The 5,907-nt window shown below is 44.1% G+C and overlaps 1 non-coding gene across 1 annotated transcript; it reads left to right on the forward strand.

The window, feature by feature from the left end:
* The first annotated feature begins 1,386 nt into the window (after positions 1-1,386).
* TRNAC-GCA lies at positions 1,387-1,458 on the forward strand. The gene has a single exon. It is a non-coding gene; the product is annotated as a tRNA-Cys (tRNA).
* The last annotated feature ends 4,449 nt before the right edge of the window (positions 1,459-5,907 follow it).

Here is a 5,907-nt window from a genome sequence, read left to right on the forward strand (position 1 = left end):
TTACACATTCTCCTATCAACCTTTTCTAAACAGAAAAGAGGAAATGATGTTTTCACAGTGGCCTCTTCCTAAATAACACACCTTGTCTAGACAGTTTCCAAAAGAGTCTCTTTTCAGAGCCCTCTTTTGTGTGCTGAGTGGAGAAAGGGAAAGCGTTTTTGAAAAATTTCACTGTGACTTTACAAATGTGTTTTGTAATCCCCCCCACCCCAACACACACACTCAGACACACATCAGATTTAAATCTTTTGTTAGCATATTCTACTCACAAATATTTAAGTATAGTTATCATGAAGCACTTGGCATTATGCTAAACACTAGCAATGTAAATCCAAACTGGGAAAGGAGTACATCAAGGCTGTATATTGTCACCTTGCTTATGTAACTTACATACCATGTACATCATGTGAAATTCCAGAAGAGATGAAGCACAAACTGGAATCAAGATTGATGGGAGAAATATCCCATCATATAACCTCAGATATGCAGATGACACCACCCTTATGGCAGAAAGTGAAGAGGAAGTGAAGAGCCTCTTGATGAAACTGAAAGAGGAGAGTGATAAAGCTGGCTTAAAACTCAACATTCAAAAAATGAAGATCATGGCATCCGGTCCCATCACTTCATGTCAAATAGATGGAGAAACAATGGAAACAGTGACAGACTTTAATTTCTTGGGCTCCAAAATTACTGCAGATAGTGACGGCAGCCATGAAATTAAAAGATGCTTGCTCCTGGGAAGAAAACAACCTAGACAGCATATTAAAAAGCAGAGACATTACTTTGCCGGCAAAGGTCCATCTAGTCAAAGCTATAGTTTTTCCAGTAGTCATGTATGGATGTGAGAGCTGGACTATGAAGAAAGCTGAGCACTGGAGAATTGATGCTTTTGAACTGTAGTATCGGAGAAGACTCTTGAGAGTCCCTTGGGCTGCAAGGAGATTAAACCAGTCAGTTCTAAAGGAAATCAGTCTTGAATATTCATTGGAAGGACTGATGCTAAAGCTGAAGCTCCAATATTTGGCCACCTATGCAAAGAACTGCCTCATTAGAATAGACCTTGATGCCAGGAAAGATTGAAGGCAAGAGAAGGGGATGACAGAGGCTGAGATGGTTAGATGGCATCAGCAACTCAATGGACATGAGTTTGAGCAAGCTCCAAGAGATAGTGAAGGACAGGGAAGCCTGGTGTGCTGCAGTCCAGGGAGTTGCCAAGAGCTGGACATGACTGAGCGACTGAACTGAACTGAGCGATATAAAAAATGAATAAGATAACATGATCCCTGCCTTCACAGGGTTTTCTTCTTTGCTATATCCCACAGAAATAAATAGGATAAGTCTTTGCAGACAGTTCATTTCAATTAAATTAGTTTTTATTTAGGGGCTTCCCTGGTGGCTCAGAGGTTAAAGCATCTGCCTGCAATGCAGGAGACCCAGGTTCAATCCCTGGGTTGGGAAGCTCCCCTGGAGAAGGAAATGGCAACCCACTCCAGTATTCTTGCCTGGAGAATCTCATGGAGAGTTTACCCAAGAGAATGGAGTCTCTAGAAAAAGAAAACTTATTGAAAGGATAGTAATTGTTCTTCCTACTTTCCCTCCTTTCATCCAGCAAATATTAAATGTTCGCAATATTCCAGGCTCTCTGCTACTATCCGGGTATCCAAAAGTGACAAAGAATTGCTCTTGTAAATGAAGTCTAGTGGGAGCTGCTGCTGCTGCTAAGTCGCTTCAGTCATGTCCAACTCTGTGCGACCCCATAGACAGCAGCCCGCCACGCTCCCCCGTCCCTGGGATTCTCCAGGCAAGAACACTGGAGTGGGTTGCCATTTCCTTCTCCAAAGCATGGAAGTGAAAAATGAGAGTGAAGTCACTCAGTCGTGTCCAACCCTTAGTGACTCCATGGACTGTAGCCCACCAGGCTCCTCCATCCATGGGATTCTCCAGGCAAGAGTACTGGAGTGGGGCGCCATTGCCTTCTCCAGTCTAGTGGGAGAGAGACACCTTAAAAGTTCATTCTCAAAACAGAAACACAACTGCAAAGTTGTGACAGCCCATATTGGTGGAATGAATAAATGAATAAGGAGTACTATAAAACCATTCAACAAGGATGTCTGTTAAACCCCATGAAGCCACAGAGTTTAATTCAGCATTTAAGAGTGAGGCCAACTGCTGGAGGGGAGGAGGAGTGAGATAGAGTCAGCCTCTAGATACGAATTCATAAATTTTGTCTTAGTCTTTTGAGGTATATTTTATTGTGTGTGCGCTGAGTCACTTCAGCCATGTCCGACTCTTTGCAAGCCTATCCTGTAGCCCACCAGGCTGCTTAATACTGGAGTGGGTTGCCGTGCCCTTCTCCAGAGGATCTTGTGGACCCAGGGATTGAGCCATGTCTCTCATGTCTCCTGCATTGGCAGGCATTTATTATTGGGCTGGTCAAAATTTTCATTTTTTCCACATTACAGAAAAACTCAAATGAACTTTCTGGCCAATCCAATATTTACTTGGATTGTTCAAGTAAACAATATTTACTTGTTCATTTACTGAACAAGGAAACTGAGACTCAGATTTGAAGTCTTTTGTCTGTTGTTACAGGGCTACCCAGTGATGGTAGAGCTTGACTCACTGTGTGACTCCAGAGTCCATGTTCTTTTCATCACATGCATTCCTTTTCCCTACATCAAGCAATATCATAAACATTAAGACCTCATTTCCTACCAGTGCATGAGTCTTTGTGTGTCTCCAAGACTGCAAACACATTCCCAACGCAGGCCTTGACCTTGCTCATCGGGCTATGCAGTTCTCTCCCTCCCTCCCTCGGAGGTTTGCTTAGAGAGGCCTCCTCTGACCACATTCACCATATTCATGTCTGCCACTCTCCGTTTACCTGCTTTATTTTTCTCTGTACCGCCTATCACTGCATGACAACCAGTCTGCTGTTCATTCGTTAGTTGTCTCTCCCCCACTAGAATGTAAGCTCCATGTGAGCTGGGGATTGTACCAGGCAGGGACTCAACAGGACACAGAATTCCACTCTGATGCTTTTTTCCAAAGAATTTAAAAAGGGAAGTGGGCATTTTCCAAGAGGTTAAGGAAGTGTTGAGGAAAATAGTGAGGAAGGTTGAGACATTTAGAACTGAACAAAAGCCACAAGGCTGATTACCACCTCTTAGCTTACAGGGAGGCACAAAGGGAGAAACTGTTGTTCCTGGAATCAGTGATTGCTGGATCTTGGAGGAGGAGCTGGCAGGCAGCAGCTGTAGCCATGGAAGAGATGGCCAATGCTAGAGTTGAGACCTTGGGGCAGGGAGAAAGCCTAGCCTCTCATCACTCCACACCCTCCCTGCCCCCATCATCTGCGTTGACTCTCACTAGCCAAACCCAACTGAAATCCAGCTAGCAAGGTTGCAAAGGTGGTCATGGTGTTGTGTGTAGCAGTCAGCATCTCAGGCACAGGACAGGGCAGAGGAGCGGAGGATGGATCTGGGAGTGGGAAGGAGCAAACAGAGAATAACCAGGTAAAAGGATTTCATTTGTTTTGCTTACCTCATTTTCCCACCACTGCCTCTCACACCTTGAGTGCTCAACATGTATGAATAAATGAAATATGCCCCATGAAAGAGAAAGATGAGAGACTGACATGGAGCAAGCAGGAGTCACCCAGGAGTGGTTTGATGGGGACTTCTTACCAGGTGGCAGCTCTGAGCCTGGAACAGAAAATCCAGGAGCAACAAGATTTGTTTGTTCAGTATCACACACTTCTGAGGAGTGAAAGCTTGTATAAATTGGGAGACACATGTCACATCCACAAATGTTAAGGAATGTCTTCTGTGTGCAGTATAAACCGATATCCAGCCACTCAGAGGGTCTGAGCTGGTGCCCAGGGAGGAGCTGGAGGTCAGGCATTCACGTTGGCTGGGATCTTAGCGGTGTATCATCAAGATGCAGACAATGGAAACCCACTTACAGAAATTAAATGACAAAAGAGGGGATATATTCAATACTATGAGAACACAGGGCTATGTCAAGGGATAAAAGAGGGAGATGTAGCGGAGGGACCACTGCAATTACTCCATCTCTCTGGGGATGGATGGGTCAGTCAGTCATTCAGCAAACATTTATTGAACTCTTATGGGAGCCAGGCACTGTGCTGGATTCTTATTGTTCTGCTTCTCTGGTTACATTTGAATTCTCTCTTGCTCATTCTCACTGTCTCTCTTATTGGTTTTATCTGATTTTTTTGTGGAAACAGCCCAAACAAACAGTCCCTATCCACAATGTGCCCTTATGCCTCTTGAAGTCTAGTGCCTACAGAAGCATCAAGTTTCTGAGTTTGAATTCTAAGCTCCAAGAGAAGAGAATCCAGGGACCTGACTGGGTGATTCTATTACAATCAAGTAGTTGAGGAGGCCTGGGGACCGAGTCACCTGTTTCTCTGCCCTCTCAGCAGGGATAAGAGAAGCCCACTTTGTGAAGGCAACACAGCCAGTTTCTCCAAGTAGAGACTAGATGGAGGAGACATCGTTAGTGCAATGGAGCATCTTCACCCATTCAGCCTTTACAACCATCTCTACCTCTGTGTACACTCTGTAAAAAAATTGAAGGACAGGGAATGAGACAGGAAACAAGAGGGAGCACCGATGAGTATAACACCCTGGCTCTGTTTACAAATACTCCATAATAGGAATGCACACCCTTGAGGACTTATTCTTCGAGCTTGTCTACAGTATGTTCAGCGTAACTCATCAGATAACCCATCAACCTGCAGACCCTGCCCTTAGGGGCTGCCACAGACAATAATCAGTATGAAATCAGTATGGCAAAGGAAAAGGGTGGGCATTTGTTCCTTTCATTTAGTTCTGACTAAATGAGCAACTACAGAGAAGACAGGCAGATCAAATAGAAATTCCTGGCATTTGTCCCTGTTAATAAATACATCTATATTATGACTGCTGCTGCTGCTAAGTCGCTTCAGTTGTGTCCGACTCTGTGCGACCCCATAGACTGCAGCCCACCAGGCTCCCCTGTCCCTGGGATTCTCCAGGCAAGAACACTGGAGTGGGTTGCCATTTCCTTCTCCAATGCATGAAAAAGAAAAGTGAAAGTGAAGTCACTCAGTAGTGTCCGACTCTTCGCGACCCCATGGACTGCATCCCACCAGGCTCCTCCATCCATGGGATTTTCCAGGCAAGAGTACTGGACTACAGACACACAAAATAATCTCCTCTAACGTATACAGCTTGTAGAAGATGGGGTGGTTCACACTGAAACAAATATAAAGCTACCTGGAATCTGCTTCCTGTAGCATTTGATGGGTTATTGATTCTTGCCAGTAGCAATAGTAGTAATATTCAGAATTTAAAAATATATATATTAACTATGATTTAATTCACTTAAGCCTTGCCTGGGAAGAGGTAGAAAGAGGCAGAAAGAAATCTGAGCGAAAGAGTCATATGTGATTGTGCCAATTTCATTAAAAAAAAAAAAAAAAAGGTTCCCAAGAGGCTCCTAACTACGTTAGGTATTGTCAAGATTAGAGGAATTAGAACCATAGGTGGACATAATGATTTTTATCTGTACCTCAGTTGTCAGAGGAATCTTATGAACAAACAGGAAGTAGACACTGGAGCTGGAATCAAAAGGCTTGGTGAGCCTGATGTGGTTCAGAAGAGGCAAGGCTGACCCACCTTTCTGCCCCTAATCAATTTGACCCAAAAGACCTTAAGACTTTCCAGGAGGCACTGGACAAATACCTGTTCCATAAGGGTTCATAGAACCAGCAGCAACTTTGGCCTTATCAACAACAGTTCCTTCATTGTACAGGTTAGAAATTGGGATCCAGAGAGATGAAAGCACATCATCCAACATTACAAGTAGTCCACAGGTCTGCCATGAGATTGGAATACCCCC

The sequence above is a fragment of the Bos indicus x Bos taurus genome, chromosome 15 (assembly GCF_003369695.1).
Source record: "Bos indicus x Bos taurus breed Angus x Brahman F1 hybrid chromosome 15, Bos_hybrid_MaternalHap_v2.0, whole genome shotgun sequence".
NCBI lineage: Eukaryota > Metazoa > Chordata > Mammalia > Artiodactyla > Bovidae > Bos > Bos indicus x Bos taurus.